Source organism: Chrysoperla carnea, chromosome X (genome assembly GCF_905475395.1).
Source record: "Chrysoperla carnea chromosome X, inChrCarn1.1, whole genome shotgun sequence".
Lineage (NCBI taxonomy): Eukaryota > Metazoa > Arthropoda > Insecta > Neuroptera > Chrysopidae > Chrysoperla > Chrysoperla carnea.
This window is the reverse complement of record NC_058342.1, coordinates 30,292,283-30,311,932: the sequence shown is the minus strand read 5'-3', so window position 1 is coordinate 30,311,932 and position 19,650 is coordinate 30,292,283. Positions and strand designations below refer to the sequence as shown.

Below are 19,650 nucleotides of genomic sequence, written 5' to 3'. Positions count from 1 at the left end.
TAATAAATATCACAAGGGACCATTGAAAAAAAATCATTATTTTGTGTTTATGTGTGTTTGGAATGAAAACATTTTACAAAAATATTATTGACAGGTTATTTTTGTTTGAATTAATATTCAATTAGGGTAAACCATTTTTGACTTGCTGCTTTTAACGAATTTTTTTTATTCTTTTGTTTATTTATTTTTTTTGAAAATGTTATTTTATACCGATCTTAATACTTTCGGTTGGAATTCTGTATATGTCAGGTTTTTTTTTTTTTACAAAAAACAGAACAATATAATAGAAAATATTCATGAAATTTAAATTTGGTTCAAATTTTTTTCTTCCCGTAACTTTATTGGCTGGACAATTCAACTAAACCATTATTTTAGTAATTAATATCTTTTTAATTATTTAAAATTAATTAATAAAAGTACAAATTCAGGGAGAGAAATTCAAATTTCTAAAACGGAAATTCAAACTTTTAAACGGACGTGACGTCATAGTATGTGGCTTGTCAGATTTGTTGACCTACTGTATGGTATTAATTACTTATATTTTATATGGTATTACATTGAGTTATATTATTCTACGGTTTTTTATTAGAAAACTTAATAATAACATGTGTAAATTTTGTGTTGTAAATTCATTTTTTTAAAGTGTAAATTATACATTGAACTGTCACAAATTGACAGCTCACATAATAAAAAAGACTGCGTTTAAATATCTCAAAACTATTCTCTATTTTAAATATTTTTCTTACACTTAATTACAGCATTTTTAAACTGTATTTATATTTTTTATGTTATAACGGTGTAAACAATGAATTAAAAACATAAAAAAGGGTAAATGACCCTATTGTTGTATAGAATAATTTCGACTCAAAGAGATATCTTTTTATCGTCAAATGAGCTGAATTTTTCTAAAGATAGGAAAATTTGCCTGACTTAGCATTTTAATCATGTCATATATTTAAAACATATCAAATAATCCTAAAATATAACTGATTAAAATATCAAAGATGAAACGGAAAAATTAAAATGTTTTTTTAATATAAAAAAATAACAATTTCAAAAGAATTGGCATTCCAATTAACGACTCACAAAATAAATAAAAGTGAATATTTTTTAAATAAATTTAATAGCTTCATGCTGGACTGAATACACAACAAACTTAATAAAAATAATTCTTTTTTCAAAAAGACAATTTTGAAATAAAACGCGTCGGAAACTATATTTAACGGAACATTTTTTGGCATTCATCTATTGCATCGTTTAATACAAGTGTTAGATTTGAATTTTGGCAGATGTATTTTTTAACAAGATTTTGTCAAAAAAAATTAATTAAGTTGTATATAAGATACGTAATTAACTAATTAATATATTTATTTTAAACGCAGTTCCTTATTTCTTGTGAGAGTGAAAAAAAAAACTTATGAGCATAGAGCTCCATCTATAACGTCATATTTCCCCCTCATTATATATTTCTTATTAAAGTAGTTCGGCCGTCACATGACTAGTCAAGTTAGGAACTAATTTATATTCATTGAATTTAAGTTATGAATAAAAATAATATTTGTATCACGTAAATGATTTTTTAATGCTTTAAAAATATCGTAAAAGATAAAATTTATACGTCAATTTGACTAGTTTTTGACGTTTAAACGTCAAAAATCAAAGTTTTTTATATTTTCTTTTTGGAAAGCGTCGTAAGGTTATGTTTATTTTTGCATAAACAGAATCAGTGGCAAATTTTCTTCATGTTGAAAACTTTTTTGAAGCTCAATCACCGATTATTTTTTGTACAATGCACATTATTGTGAATTCTTCCATAATGTACTTTGTAACTCACAATTTTGAGGCCCCAAAACTGCGTTTATTGTAATCAAGGGACTTTGAACTATTATTTACCGCAAATGAACATTCACTGTACTTGTTCAAACAGCCGAATTACTTTAAAAGATGATGCTTTAAAACGTTGAAAAAACTCAACAAAATGAATTTCAGATCAATTGAATAATAAATGACCACTGAGATTGTCCATAAGTAGGGAGAAACAAAATCAGAAATCTCCAAAAAAATCTATAAATTGTCTTCGAGGGGTAATGAACGGATTTACAATATATCCCTACCCCACCTTATTGATTTTCAATACAGTACATAAGTCTATATTCTCGGGAAAAAAATACTAAAAATACAACAATAATTAATTGGGATGAATTTTGAATATCAAGTATTACTTTTTTTTGAGGTGTGTTTAATTAATTTAAATTTTACATTCTTTGAATATTAATTGAATTTTTTCTCAGATCCCTTAATGGTTTAAAATTTAATATATTATCGGTATTATGCTCATTTTTTATTTTATAATAAGTTATAGACATGTTAAAATATTTTCGAAAAGTAATCATTGGGATGATGACCATATTTTGTTTTCACTTAGAAGAATTCTCGTATCTCGGACAAAAGAGTGAAGTTGATTTTTGAAAATCTTTAGAGAATCTTTCTTATTAAACAAAGAGGAAGATACTTTTAAAGTGACGTCATTGTTGAGTATCGCCATTGAGATTACAAATAAAATTATGTTTTGCAATAAAGAGACGGGAAACAATCTTTGAATGCTTATAACTTCTTTATTTTTTAATCAATTGTAATTTAGCTTTCAAATGTTATGGTATCAAGTTAACTTTCTCCTTTTCACGGATAATCTGGTAATTTCGAAATCAGTTATCTGCCCAATTAAGACTATTTGATTAGGATAAAAATTTATATTGATTTCTTATGTTCTAATTAGGGATGTTTGGACGAGTCGGCAAAATGGGCCGACTATCCGGCCTATGCATGGTATTTCAGCAGTTAACTCTGTCAATTGTTCGTTTTCACTTGTTTGAAGTAAGTGGGTGCTTTAAACCATTTTTGTGAATCTCTCATGCTATTCCTAGGCGACGGCCATGCTTGTATTGTTATTGCCAAAACATAACATCAAAAAACAATTTAATAAACAATAATAATAAAAATTGTTAATAATATTTCGTACAATAAACCCACCAACAATAAATATTCTTATTTATAGTGTTTAATTAAAAGTATAAGGTCCTTTTCTTTTTCTGACAACAAAACCAATAATAACGATGGTTAATGAGTAAACATTTGTTTTATATATTTCTTGGTATTTTTTCTACGATATTTATGAGTGGTTTTGCAATAGGAAATGATGATTGTTTGAATGCGTTCTTTATTAGAAAGAAGAAGAAAAAATATCAACTTTTGTTTGTGTCGTCAATATTTAAGGTTCTCCTACGTACACAGGTGATTCAAAATATGTGTCTCACGTATTAATTATTTATACAAAAATGTCGTTATTGTTGATTTCCTCTTCTTAAAATTTTTGTGGTTATCAAAATTGAGTCTTTGTAGACCATGTAAATTTTTACAACAATTCATTGAATCATTCGAGATTCTTTTTAAATAAAATATTATTTTTATGACACAAAAACGAAATACTTTGTTATAAAAATGGAAAAATTTCATGTCTTTTGTATGTAAAGAAACAAGCGAAACAACATAATTGACTGAGTTAATTGTTGAAATACCATGTATAGACAGTTTTGATGAGGCAATCGTTTGTACACATGTGATATTCCCAAAAGTTTGCATATTATTTGTGCTCTCACGGGTAAATAGTGATGCTTACGAAAAAATGTTTCAAACAAAAGTTGTTTATTTATTAATAAGGATCTTTTTTATATGGATTTTTCCCAAGACCCAATTGACCTATGTTGCTTTAAACAAGTGAAGACAAACAATTGCTCATTTACGAACTCAACCTTACTTTTTACGTCCCTAGCACGCTATAAAAATTTCAACTTGACATCTCTTTTCGTTTTTGAATTATCATGTTGACAGGCAGACGGACAGACAACCGAAAACGGACTAACTAGGTGATTTATGAACACCTATACCAAAATTTTGGAGGTAACATCAATATTTTTAGGTTTACAAACCTTTTACCTTGATATATTTCATATACATGGTATAAAAATTAGTTTGCCCCGAAAATTGACCTTTTGATAAGTTTGATATGAAATTAGAATCAAAAATTTGAATCTACCTGCAAATCAACCTATTATATTGTACAGTTTTGAAGAACATGGATATTCAAACTTTTCTGTTTTTTACAGTTTAAAAGTTGAGTCTTCGAGCCTATAAACTAATCATGTTGTTCGTTTCAGATATCAAATCTACATTTTACGCCTTAAAAACACTATTTCAGCTCCTCAACTTTTCGTTTTTGAGTAATCGTACTCACGAACGGACAGCAGGACAGACAAATATACAGGGTATAACAACGAAGTACTTTGTTGAAAAGGAGATTTTTGTCATTTATCTACGTATTAAAAACAATATCGTTGAGATGTCGAACCAAAAAAATTTTCTTCTTAACTATTTTATCAAAAATCCATTTTAAGAGAATGAAACAGAAGGCGTTTGAAAGAATTTGCTATAAAAAATTTCAATTGAGTACATTAGTGCTAGGACTAAATACTTCTAAATTAAGCCAACGATGTACTTACTGAAGTAAAATGTAAACAAAAATGTATGTTTTACAAAAATAAAACGCATTTATGTTGCAACAACTATTTAAACCCCTTAGAGCAAACCCCAAGGAGTGTAATGTGTTTTACGTGCATTTCTTTATAACATGCTTCATATATGAAATATCATGTGTACATGCGTGTATGCCTATGTACTTGTGTTATGTTTCTCTTGTAAATCATGTGATCCATTGACCTAATTTTAAAAAAAACTTTACGAAGTACAAAAAAAAAAAAACAACTTATATACAATACCGTTTTTGCATTTTTTTAATGACATAAAATAAAGAGGAATTGCAGCATTTTTGAAAAGCCGGATTATTTTTAGGATATAGCCAAAAATCGATCCAAGGACTCGATTTTTTCAAAATCTACCAGCCCAATAAAACACAGTTTAGTAAATGTTCGTCCAATTGTCAAATAAACCCAATTTTTGAATTTTTTGGGACCAAGTTACCTTATAAACTGAGTTTTATCGATTTTGATTTTTTTCGATTTTTTCCAAGTAGCCCTTCAAAAAATTCAAAAAATTTTGTTGTTTCGGAATTTCATGAAACAAAGTTTCTAAGGTATAATTGACCCAAGAAATTCAAAAATCGGGTACATTTAACGATTGGACGGATAATTTTTGAGATATCGCCAAAAATCGATCCCATTACTCGTTTTTTTCAAAATCTACTAGCCTAATCGTCAAATAAACTCGATTTTTGAATTTTTTGGGACAAAGTTACCTTATAAACTGAGTTTTATCGAGTTCTGAAACAGAAAAATTTTTTTGATTTTTTTCGATTTTTCCAAGGGGTACGTACCCCTTCAAAAAATTGCAAAAAATCCAAAAAATTTTGTTGTTTCCGAATTTCATGAAACAAAGTTTCTAAGGTATAATTGACCCAAGAAATTCAAAAATCGGGTACATTTAACGATTGGACGGATAATTTTTGAGATATCGCCAAAAATCGATCCCATTACTCGTTTTTTTCAAAATCTACTAGCCTAATCGTCAAATAAACTCGATTTTTGAATTTTTTGGGTCAAAATTACCTTATAAACTAATTTTTATCGAATTCTGAAACTGAAAAAAATTTTTGATTTTTTCGATTTTTTTCCAAGGGGTACCTACCCCTTCAAAAAATGGTAAAAAATCGAGAAAAAAAATTATGTTTCGGAATTTGATGAAACACAGTTTATAAGGTATAAATGACCCAAAAAATTCAAAAATCGGGTTCATTTAACGATTGGTCGCATGCCCTGCGGAAAGCCAGTCACAGTAATCAATATTGCCATTCTATGGTTCACTAAAGTGGCTGTCCTGTGGTTGAAAAAAGGTTGGCCTATCCTCGGCCACTACTCCATGAACCATTTTGAGCTGTTTAAGATCAGCAGGAGTGCTTTGACGTCAACGGAATTTAGGTCAGAGAGCAAGGATCTCATGGCAAGAGCTGGACAGCGGCAGAAAAGATGAGACGTCGCGTCCTCCTTCTCCACACTGTGCCACCTTTTTGAAATAGTTGTGATACACAAAAAAAATTAATTTGAATCCCGTATTACTTGAACTAAAAAAAATTACAATGAAGAAAAAGGATAAATTGTATTTTCTAACCACTTTCATCACCATCAAAATAAATTCGAGGAAAAACAATAAACCAAAAATAAAATGGTCACTTGATCACGGTCATTTTATTTAAAATTTATTCAATTTAAACCTCCGTATTGAATAAATTATTTTAAATCTTATTACGGAATAATTTGTCTGTTTATTACGATCATAATTTTCCACAATTGAAAATTTTAATAGGGGGTAAATATTAAGTTATGTGCGTTGTACGTACTTATGTTCACGCTGTGTGCACCCGCACATGAAAATTTTGTCTTTTCAATAATTTATTAATTGAATCGTCTTTTAATGGTGTACTTTAATGCATATTTAATATTCTGGATAATGTAGAAAAGTTTTAATAAAATTATATCGCACTGAATGTTCAAAGATAACAAAAACAAGTTAAAACACGCAAATGGCTGAGTTAATTGTTGAAATACCATGTATAGACAGTGTCGATTACACTGTCACATTACACGTACATACATAATTTGCGCCCTCGTGGGTAAACAGTGATGTTAACGAAATAATGTTTCAAAACAAAAGTTGTTCATTGCCTGATAAGGAACATTTTTTACATTTATACTTTTGTTCTATCACAAGATCCAATTGTGCTATATTGTTCATTTACGAACTTGACCTCACTTTTTACAAAGCACGCTATAAAAATTTCAACTTGATATCTCTTTTCGCTTTTGAATTATCGTGATGACAGACGAGCAGACAGACTGACAGTCGGAAATGGACGGATTAGGGGATTTTAAGAACATCTATACCAAAATTTTGTTCGTAGCATCAATATTTTTAAGCGTTACAAACTTGGGACTAAATTTAGTATACCTTGATGTATATTACATACATGGTTAAAAAACGTCACAGGATTTTTTATCGGCTGCTTATAGTTTTTTACCCATTAATAATAGGGGGAATGCTAACTCTAGAGGGAAATTTTTAAGTTGATTAAATCCCAACAAACTAAAAAAATTATGCTCGAAGAAAATCAAAGCAGAAGAAAATGTTTCAAAAAGTCAAACTTGTTTCATACACAAAAACTTACAATTCAGTATCATTCCAATATCATCCAATTCAATTTCTTGGGTTAATATGAGACTTACTAACCTCAACTTTTGGTCAACGTTTACAAGGGCGTACCTGGATATGGATTTGCGTTGATTTACTTGGATTAATTTGCGTTTATGCCAAATTAATCCTCTTATTTGTTCCCTTTAAATCAAAAACTTGCTTAGCTCTCCTTGAACTAAACATTAAGTACGCCCGTGTTGCCGTTCAATTAGGACCCAAATAATAAAAAAAAATATTCCGAAATTTATCTAATTTGCCCTTCTCTACACCCAAAATTCCTATATTGTTGCTCCTGGTACCAAAGGCTGAATACGCTCGTGAGGGCTTACCTGCTTTAATGTTTAAATACTAAGTCTGTAAAATTGTAACAGAATTAGTAGATGGAAAAAATAATTGACCTTCGAAATTTATGTTGATAACTGATACACTCAGTAATTTTATATATTTCTAATGAATTTAGGTTTAATAATTAATTATACTGTGAATTATATAACAGTTTGTGTTAACGCCCTTGTCGGATATAAATGACCGCTTTTGTAAGGAAAAACTACTTAAATATGTAAATCGAGATTGTAATGAAAAACCGTCTTTTTTCTCCGAATTTATACAATTCTCTAGAATTATTTTGCTTACTTAGAATTGTATATAATAAAGGTTTTTCTCACAAATGGTATACTTTTTTTTTTTGTTGTTGTTGAAAAGAACTATAGATTGTCTTTTATTGTGCACTTAGTACATGAAGTTTGCTTTCCACGAATCAAAATTTACTTATCGTAACTTTATTATGCATAGAAAATTTAACTCCAGGATATTTATGAACAATTTTTGATAGCTAGAATTCTTAGATGTCAGGAGAAGATTTTCATTTATCAGTATATCAGTCTGTTTGTTCGTCGCAGCTAAAAAAGATATATCGAACTGAAATTCGAGCCTTAAGAGGTAAAAACGAGCGATATAAGCTTTTTGGATCACTTACGAACTCATCTTGTAAATCGTAAGAGAGAGAGGGAGATATCAAAATACAAAAAAAGTTCATTGTGAAAAATTTCGCAGCTTTTGTTTGAAAATTTTTTTTCTGAATGTCATTACCAACATAGACAGTGCTTCAAATTCTAATTCATCGAATAATATCAAGAGGGTCAATTTTCGAGGAAAAATTTTTTTTTTGTTCCAATGTATATGAAATATATCAAGGTATACTAAGTTTAGTCCCAAAACTTTGGTATAGGTGTTCATAAAATCACCTAGATAGTCCTTTTTCGGTTTTCTGTCCGTCTGTCTGTCTGTCAACAGCTCAAAAAAGATATCAAGCTCAAATTTTTATAGCGTGCTCAGTGCATAAAAAATGATATCGAGTTCGTAAATGAGTCACATAGGTTAATTGGGTCATGGATCCGTTGGACCCATGTTGTAAACCGTTAGAGATACAACAAAAGTTTAAATATAAAAAATATTTCTTATAAAAAAATAAAGAACTTTTGTTTGAAACATTTTTTCGTAAATATCACTGTTTACCCGTGAGAGCTCAAATTAGATAGTATATGTATGTTATTATATGGGAATATCAGTTAAGTGTTTGTCACATGTATGTATATATGACGTAAAAAAACAAATCATTGCGTAATCAGCATTGTCTTTACATGATATTTCAACAATTAAATCAGCCAATTGTTTGTTTTTACTTGTTATTTATTTATATTCTTATTTTTCATTGAATTGGGTTAATTTGTATGTAGTTTACATTTGCTCTCATTTGCTCCGGGTGGTGCTTAATACTAGGTTGCATGAAAGCTGTGAATAATAAGACTAAAAATAAAACGAAATTTTAAAGTAGCTAAATAATAGGTCATGGAAATGGTCTAATAATAAAATGTTATAACCTCAATATTTCAATTTGATTGATAGTTTTTCCCAATGAGAATATTGATATTATTGTATTTAGACAGCCGAATAGAAATTGGGAATTGTTTTCAGTGTTGAAAATTTGTGTTTGATATGATTTTATATCCTAAAATATTAAAATAATTCGAATTGAAAAATTTGAAAAAACATGTCCAAGTTTATTGAATGGTTAGTTAAGGTAGTACGTCCGCCAAGGTAGGCTTAGACTTTTTTGTACCTTATTTTCAACTTTGATGGTGAATTTTGTTATAACTTCATGATTGTAGACGAAAATATAGAATAAAATTTTTCGATATTTGCCTTGGTTTTGAAATATCGAATGCCAAATAATTAAACAAAATTTTCGATATTTTGAAAACCAAGGCAAATATCGAAAAATTTTATTAATTCACCATCAAAATTGAAAATTTATATTTTTTTTAAATTTGGGTCCCCACTGTCGTGGTCATACATCTTTAATAAGTCGGGCACAACAGGTTTGCTTTGTTTTTATCAATAATTATACCATGTATATGAAATATATCAAGGTATACTAAATTTAATCCCAAGTTTGTAACGCTTAAAAAAATTGATGCTACCAACAAAATTTTGGTATAGGTGTTCATAAAATCATCTAACTAGTCCATTTCCGGTTGTCGGTCTAATAACGAAAAGAGATATCAAGCTGAAATTTTTATAGCGTGCTGAAGACGTAAAAAGTTAGGTCGAGTTTGTAAATGAGCAACATAGGTCAATTGGGTCTTGTACCCGTAGAACCCATCTTGTAAACGGTTAGAGATAGAACAAAAGTTTAAATGTAAAAAATGTTCCTTATAAAAAATTAACAACTTTTGTTTGAAACATTTTTTCATAAACATCACTGTTTTCCGTGTGCGAGCGCATATTATGCGCAAATTGTACCATTAAATGGGTATATCAATTATATGTATGTGATATGTATGTATGTGTAATGTGACAGAGTAATCAACACTGTCTATACATGGTATTTCAACAACTAATTTAGTCAATTGTTTGTTTTCACTTGTTAAGGTTTTAACTTTAATTTAAATAGTTTTTTCAACAATCCTGCAACTCAAGCCTTCAATTCTAAGTTTCCCTGGCGCTCGTAAATTCTTCAGTTTACTTTGCAGGTAAAAAAATTGAGGAATATTTAAAATTCCCCTTCTATAAATGTTTGCCGTAGTGTAACGCGATGAGAACCTTCCCATCTCAATGATCATTAATCACCATCACATTCAAGTAAAGTCGGATCACACAACAAATTGCATTATGAGTAATAAATTTATTGTACATTTTAATTTCAAATTATTTATAAGATTTGAAAATATTTGTGTGTGGAATATAATGATTCATATGCAAATGAGGAATAACATGAATGGAAACACACAAAAGTCATCCTCCTCACAACTCTGTTCTATTCTGTTCTGTTGTATAAACAAACAATCATAATTCTTCAGTTAGCAAAGCAATGAGTGCTAGTCGGAGTGGAGTTTACAAAAATAGATGATACAATTTTTAGACCATGTATATGAAATATATCAAGGTACCAATACGAAGTTTAGTCTCAAGTTAGTTACGCTTAGAAATACTTGGTACAGGTGTTCAGAAAATCACCTAATTAGTCCATTTCCAGTTGTCCGTTTGCCCGCCTGTCATCAAGATAATTTAGAGCCTAAATGGCCGAGCGGTCTAAGGCGTTAGCCTTTGATTGTTCGTCTATTTAGACTTAGGTTGCGGGTTCGAATCCAGGCAACGGCAGTGTGAACAGTTAAAATTAATAAGGGCGATAGAATTGATCACATTGTCGTCGCTTGGATATGAACGAAGTAACCGAATCCACCCACATCAAAGTGTAATTGTAAATATGTATGTAGTTAAATAAATAAAGATTAACAAATAATGATGTGGGTGGCCTCTGTTATAGGCGTATATGTCCGAGAAACGGAGGTTAAACCCCATTATTATTATTATTAAGATAATTCAAAAACGAAAAAAGATATCAATTTTTACAGCGGGTTCAGGTCGTAAAAAGTGAGGTCGAGTTCGTAAAAGAGCCATCTAGTAAGCCGTTAGAGATATAACAAAATTTTTACTGCAAGAAATGTTCCTTATAAAAAACTAAGCAACTTTTGTTTGAAATATTTTTTCGAAAACATTACTGTTTAACCGTGAGAGCGTAAATTAGGTTCGATTATTATGTAGTAGTAGATGTGTGTGTGACATGTATGTATTGCTCGCTATCTCTCTTGACTTACAAGACGTGATAAAAGAAACTATTGCGAAAATGGTAATGTTGAAAGATGAGATTTATCTAAATCCTCATCCAAACTCTCGATTTACTTACATAACGAAAACCACGCTGTCTGTACATGGTATTTCAACAATTAACTCAGTCAATTGTTTGCTTTCACTTGTTTTTAATAAACAAATTCCTTTGTTTTAATAAGTCTCTCTCTCTAAATAATTTGTATGTTGAAGAACGTGCAATTAACTAAAAATAAGATAAAAGTTCGGTCTTCGGTTGTTGTAAACTCAGCTCCGACCATGTTTTCATTATATTCTTGTGAGTTGGGTGTTGTTCAAAGAAAACCAAGAAAACAATTTTATGTGTTTGTAGTTAGTTGTGATGACTTATATTACAAATATCTTGGTAAAATGTCACCTAAAATATTTAATTAGTTTTCAGTGGTTTCACCGTACAAGTCAGTCAGTCATTCCGTTCGGTATTCTAGTAAAGTGTACTAGTTATTATACCTCTAGTTATGAATTGAAATGAAAACCGCATTGATATTTTAACCACATAATATGAAAGCAATGTAGCGCCACCAATCTCATTTACAATACGATAGGCTACAAATATTTTATACCATATTTCTTAATAGGTGTATGAATCGTATTAACATCTCATTTAAAAAATTCTATTTAACATAAAGGCACCCTTACCAAACACGATTTCATTTAACCTAGTGTAAAATATGTTTTAGAATTTTGTTTTAAGAAGTGACACTTATGTAGATTTATTTTACCATCTAATAAACACATTTTAAGATAGTTCCTTCGCAATTGCAACTAAGAAATTTATAAAACTTAGAAAATAAATTTATAAAACTTTAGCGGCTTTTATATTTAGAATTATATTTTTAAAATAAGTCTAAAAAATAAAAAAGTATTCATTTCAAGAAAAAATTTAAAATGATCACACATTTTGTCTATATTTTATACGAAAAGAATTGTCATGATAACTCAATACGTAAAAAATCCCGTTATATGTGCATACTAGCGGCTACCCGATTTTTTACCCATGGTTTATGCCGAATTTGAAGTAGAATGGAGCAAGGAATCACGTTGTCTCATGCAGACTTTGTCCCCGTTTTTCACTCCCTTAGAATATTTCAGAAAATATTTTCTTATTGGATGCCTACGTCATGCAAAGAACTCCCCCCCCCCAAAGTTTCAGGTCTGTGCGAGGAGCGGTTTACGCTGCGCGTCTTGATATATATGCATAAGAAGAGTTCTTATGAACATCAATGTGTGAAACAAAGAAAGAGATAAGCAATAATATTAAATTTTCAATGCAAGTCATAAATGTAATCCATACAATTACATATGCATCCATACAATTGTAAAATTAAAGTAGTGTATCGTTTCTATGGAAACGCCTCCCATAAAACTCACGGTGCGAATAGTAGTTTATAGCAAGATAGGTAAATTATGTAACCAAACATTATGTATTCATCTTGCTGGTCCATACCTTTCAATAGGTAAAATATGTAATTTGCGTAGTGAAAATATGACGAGATTAAAACATATTTTAATAATATGAATGAATTTATAATGAAACGCATTACAAAGTTACTACCTAAATAATATTGATAATAATTTCCATATCAATGAAATGATTTAACCAACATTTTAATAATATAAATTACAAAAATTAATAATAATCCAAATGTACAAGTTAATGAAAATGTTTGAATCAAATAATTATATTGCATGTTACTAATATGTTTGTTTATATTAAGTGTCTAATAAATGCTACTCTTTTAATAAATTTAATAATTTTAACAGTTATTAGTTACTCTTGTAAACTACGATGCCATCTGGTGAAACCTCATTTTGAGGACGCAGGCACGTTAATTAAACCCGTCCAGTAAATATAGTTTAAACCAAACTTATTCAAAATTAATGCCCGAATTTAAAATATATTTTGACATATGACATTCATTTGTTTTTAACGAAATAAAATTTAAATAGTTTATCATTAACAGTTCACTTTTATACCATGTATATATGAACTATATCAAGGTATACTAAGTTTAGTTTGTAACGCTTAAAACTATTGATACTACGAACAAAATTTTGGTACAGATGTCCACAAAATCATCTAATTAGTTCATTTCCGGTTGTCTGTCTGTCTGTCTGTAAACACGTAAACTCAATAACGAAAAAAAATAGCAAGCTGAAATTTTTATATCGTACTTAGAACGTAAAAAGCGAGGTGGAGTTCGTAAATGAACAACAAAAGTAAAGTCGTCATTTTTTTTCCTTTTGGCATTTAGTGTCCTAATACCAGAACGACCCTAATCTTCTAGAAAAAAGATTGTAAGAGTCACGAATTTGTACTTCCAAATAACAATCAAAAAATGTTTATGGCTTCGAAAACAACGGCGCCGTGGCTTAGTTGGTTAAAGCGCCTGTCTAGTAAACAGGAGATCGTGAGTTCGAATCTCACCGGAGCCTAAGTGTCTCCTAATTTAATTTTTTGAATTAAAACATTTAACATGATCTACCAAGTATTTCAATTCTAACTTAATAATCCATAATTATACTAATTTAGAAAAAAGAATCTCTTTTCCACAAAAGCGGAACCCACAGTAAAACTACTAACACAATGATTCGATTAAATTAGTGTTGTTTAGATTTAATTAAAAAAAAGAAAATAATTCCTCTTACCGAACAATCAAGGCCCCGGCGAGATTCGAACTCACGATCTCCTGTTTACTAGACAGGCGCTTTAACCAACTAAGCCACGGTGCCCTTGTTAATTGTAACAATAAATACTTTCTTGGAAATAAAGCTGACAAATTTTGCTTTTATACTGTTTTTTCATTAACATAATATATATATAATTATCTTATAAATACAGTGTGTTTTAGTTTCAGTGGAACTTGATTATTGCAATGTAATTTGAATCACAGTAGGTCATTTAATGATAGCTTCGGTTCCACTGTTATGCTTACTGATATCTTCTCTACTAGCAAAAATTACGACAAAAAACAAAAAATGAAATTTTTGTCTCTACTCCAAAATAAGAGGACGGTTACACTCAAATTGACACACACTGTTTATGAATAAATTTTATGCGAATGGTTGACTGTCTGTTGTAACAATAAAATAGCGTAAAAGGTTGTAAATAAATTAATGAAAATAAATGTATTATAATGTTTATTATAAAGCATGTAGTTCCAACGTAAATGCAGATCATTTACATTCCTTCTAGCAAAATTCCACGCAAATGTTTTTTTAAGAGGAATATATACTTTCCTTAGAAAGTTATCGTTGGAATGGCTTTCAGGCGTGTTTATCAGATGCACTGTTTTTCTTTGAATTTTCTCTTGAAGTATTAAACAAGTGGAAAAATAAGGTGTTCACAGCTAGACCGAAAATGGGCATATAACGAATAAAATAGACGACCTGTTATTAAAAGCTTGAGGTGCTTAATATCAAGAATGAATTGGAAAATTATTAGGCATGTGGAGTAGATGAGGCGTTCCGATTCATTTTTGATATTTTAAATTGAGTGCCCCAAGCTTTTATCAATAGTCGGGTATCAGTGACTCATAGATCAAATTATTTTTTACTTTTTAGTACAATAAAAGCTTGTCCTATAAAAAGTATTTTTAAAATTTATCAATTTGGGAAGCAAATCATATTCCGTGTAGTCGAAATATCATTCGACTAAACTTGTAGTGTGGCTACCTCCATATATAACATTGTTTTCGTGTATACATGCATGTACGCTCCCATTTAAAATGGTTTCTTATCAACAATAATGTTTATGACAATAAGCGGATTAGTGATATATTTTAAAATAATTGATATTAGTAGAACTTGAACTATCACATCGAAAATAATAATCTACCCACGAATACTCATCTCTATATATCAATAATGCGAAAGTAAGCATGCTTGTTTGTTTGTTTGTTTGTTACGCTTTCACGCTAAAACTAGCGAATGGTTTTTAATGAAACTGTACAGCAATATAGCTCATACATCAGAATAACACATGAGATATAATTTAAAAAATAATAATAATAATTTAATTTGACATTACCAGATTTCTGTAAAAATAGTCAATATAAAATATTTCACGGCCATCTTTTCTGATATACTCAATAAATTACTATTATACATTTAAAAAAATAGAAAACCATACATATGATTTACCTGTGTAAAACAATCCTTACCGTTATTTCGAGTGTTATAGAAAGGGGATAAGCGAGAGCAATCTTTATCAATCTTTAATTTTAAAACCAGCGAAGCGGGTGGGTATCACTCTAGCTATCATATGTTTTCATTCTAAGAATACACTTTTTCAACAAAGAATGTGAGTATTATGCATTTTCTCGACTACTTATCTGAAATTATTTACAAATTAAACAATGAAGACGATATCTTTGGTTTCTGAGATACTTGGAATATTGAAAATCAAATATATCGTATAACATTATTCTACGGATTGAAATAATCTTTAAATTCATTGTAACTGAAAATAGAATTAAAATTTTTCCCGGAAAATTCATTTATCGGTATAATATTGTTACAGGTTTATAAATGAAATGACGTAACCGTAGGCGTAGTTATGTGTAAACAATTTTAAGACAGAATTTTGGGACGTTCCTTTCGGTAACTTTTCTACGAGGTTTTTTTACACCTTGGACGATAAGTTGCGATATGTCAAATAGTCCCTGGCGTGGTTGCTGGGACAGCAATCATTTTTGTGAATCGAGAGTAGTTATATTTATACACGATTACGTTGTTTCCACCTACAGAAAAACAACAAAAGCTCAAATTTAATTTCCTTTTCAAGTTTGAAACCACTTAGGCTCTGCAAATTAAAATGAGTACTGTTCTCAGAATGATTTGAACCAAATCCATTAAATTTTCGAAAAATGTCGTAGGTTTCGACATTTTTCGACTGAATTCGACTGAAGTTTCTAATAAAACTTGCTTGCTACTTTTTAGTTCGTTTTCTTAGCACGGCAATCGTGTTTTTTTAGTTAATTATTTTTACTAAGCATTAAAAATTTATTCGTTGTGTGCGTAGTCATGCTAGGGACAATAAAATCGATGCCAGCGCTTCCAGTGAAAAATTTTGGCGATAAAGGAGACTGTTATGTCTAATTTGCAATCCTATATATGCTAATGTTATAGAAAATGTTAAATTAAAATTATTGAAAAACACGAATTAATTAAACTTAATGCATTAAAAATTGTGAATATAAGAAATCAAATTGCACAAATATTATTTTTAAAATGTAAATTATCATAATTATTTATTTAAATTTGTGTGAGACAATAATATTAAATTTTCAATGTAACTCATAAATGCAATCCATACAATTATATATGCATCCATACAATTCTATAATTCTAAACTTGCCTTGGCGCTTGTACCACCTTAAAAGTATGAAACTAATAATATATCCGTTTATTTTCTAGTTAATCAACCTGTATACTGCAACAACGTATTCGAAGTAAAGATATGATTTTCTAAGTTATTGTTTCAAATACAAAACAATGGTATTATTTCCATTGAAAATATAATAATTATTAATACGCCGTTTTATTCATAAAATCTCTATTTTATAAATATAATCTTTAGAACCGGTTGCAAGCAGCAGGCACCACTCATTCAAATATTTTAAGTGAAACGAATTGTGGTAATATTCGTTCGTATGTGATTATGAACTTTTATTCCTACTGTTCTATGAACTTATTATCCCCGTTTTGTTGCTAAAATCATAATATTATTTTAGCATTTATAATTGTTATGTTGAGAAAATGATGGAAAATGGTATGAAAAGTTATTAGTTCATTCAGTTAATTACTGTGTATCAGTTTCTCTTTGGTGTTAGGTTCAAATGTAGGTCAGAAAATGGTCAGTTTAGTAAAATGGTTTATAAGTCTTACAATTCGAGACAATTAAAACATTCACAGGTGCATTGTTTGAAACTTTGATATATTTTATTGTTTAAAGTAGTACAAGCGCGCGCTAAGGCAAGTTTAGACTTGTGTTTGAAATTATTTTTATTTTATTTTCAAGTTTGATGATTGAATATCACAATTATTTCTTTAAATTTGTTAGATAATAATATTAAATTTTCAATGTAAGTCATAAATGCAATCCATACAATTATATATGCATCCATTCAATTCTATAATTAAAATAGTGTATCGTTACCATGGAAACGAGTACAATAAAACCCATGCACCGTGCGAATAGATGCCTTACAACATGTGCACATATTTTCACTGTAATATAAAATGTACATATCGCTTATAGAGATCATTTATTTTTGTCCTATAAAATTTGTAGTAAAAATATTTGTAAAATTCTCCATTATTCCTTTTTTATAATTTCCAGTTTGTTTGAAAGTTAAAAAATATTTTATATATTGTCTGATCAAAATCCTAGTAATCATATTTCTGTATCGTCCACCCACATAAAATATTAAAATTGTAATAATGTGTACAAATTGAAATAAAGATAAACGCTCAATGTTTGTGGAGGTAGTTTTAAACACAAAACCTGAATCACTTGCGAGTTTCGTGCAAAAAAAAAAAAAAAAAAAAAATTACAGTTAAAACCCTTTAATATGAAACCCTCTTCGTTTAACTATTAATCAATGAGAAGGTTTGATTTTTATATTAAATTGGACTGAATCTAAATCAATTCTGAAAATTTTGGGAGAGGCGGGGTTTGCCCGATTATTTAAATAAATAAATGACTTCAAAAGTAGGCATATTTAACATTGATTCTAGGGTAAAACAGTGGATGGATGATATGTTTAAATAGATTTCTCGAAAAATAGTCGATGAAAAAAAAAACTATTTAAATTAAAGTTAAAACTTTAATAAATTATTGAAAATTTCAGTGAAATATTTTTCGACTCCTTCTAGACAGAATATTTCCAATAAAATTGAAACCACTTTTAAAAGTCTTGAATTCCAAGAATTTAGTTTTCTTAGAATTTGCAACACGTAAAGTATTCTTTTTGTTGATGATGAATTTGTACTACTTATTGAAAATTTAATTTCTTGGAAAATTATTTATCAATCTCCGGAAATGGACTAATTAGGTGATTTTATGAACACCTATACCAAAATTTTGCTCAATCAATATTTTTAAGCTTTACAAACTTGGGACTAAACTTAGTATACCTTGCATATTTCATATACATGGTATAAAAATTATTTTTATGCCTGACAGTTCAATCCAAACAATCTTGAATTTGATCTAAACAAATTCAAAACCATTTAAAAACAAGGTGAATACAAAAAATTATTGACATTTCAATTGATTGATTTAAATTAAAGGGGACATTATTGTGCCGTTGAAATGTGTGAGAGAAAATATACAAAACATTGAACAATAATGACGCGACCTCCTGACAGCTCTACATTTTTTTGACCGCATTTTTTTAAAAATAATTTCTTGCCTGTAATAAATAAAAATATTTAAGTGACTATTTTTTTTTTTATTAAACACACATACCCAAAATGAGTGTGTAGTGTTCACTCCAGGTGTGAATCAACTAAACAGCCCTCTTTTTATTCCGATTATAACAGCGATTTTTTTTTTTATATAAAAAACATCCGTTTCAATTTGTTGTTTTTTAGATGTGAAATTAATACCAATAATAATAAAAAAGAGAATTACACAAAAACGCATTTGTTATTTTTCACTTGAAATTTTTTTCAAATTGTGTTTTATAAATAACCATTTTAGGTCTGTTTTAATACCTTGAAATATTTTCTGTCGACTCAAGTGGCTCAGTATAATGATTGGTCGAATAGTTTCTGAGATAAAACCATAATGGGAGGGATTTCAGTCCATATCTCGCAAATTATTCATCTAACCCTCAAATAAACCATATTTTTTAATCAACTTTGCCCTAGAAACTGAGTGCTATCGAATTCCGAAACAAATATTTTGTATCGATTTTTGTACCGTTAAAAAAAGTTGCGAAATGAGTTTCGACTTCGATAAAACTCATTTTTTTAGCAAATTTTAACCCGAAAAATTGGGTTCACTTTGCGATTGGGCGAATAGTTTCTGAGATAAAGCCATAATGGGATCGATTTCAGTCCATATTTTGCAAACTATTTATCTTACCGCCAAATAAACCGCATTGATGCATTTTCTGGATTAAATTTGCTTTAGAAACTGCCTGTTATCGAATTTTTTTGATTTTTTCTAACCCGAAA

At 29.2% G+C, this 19,650-nt stretch overlaps 2 non-coding genes across 2 annotated transcripts; one reads left to right on the top strand and one right to left on the bottom strand.

Annotated features, from left to right (window-relative positions):
- The first annotated feature begins 13,825 nt into the window (after positions 1 to 13,825).
- On the top strand, positions 13,826 to 13,899 carry Trnat-agu. The gene has a single exon. It is a non-coding gene; the product is annotated as a tRNA-Thr (tRNA).
- A 223-nt stretch (positions 13,900 to 14,122) lies between these two features.
- On the bottom strand, positions 14,123 to 14,196 carry Trnat-agu. Its single transcript has one exon. It is a non-coding gene; the product is annotated as a tRNA-Thr (tRNA).
- Positions 14,197 to 19,650: the final 5,454 nt, after the last annotated feature.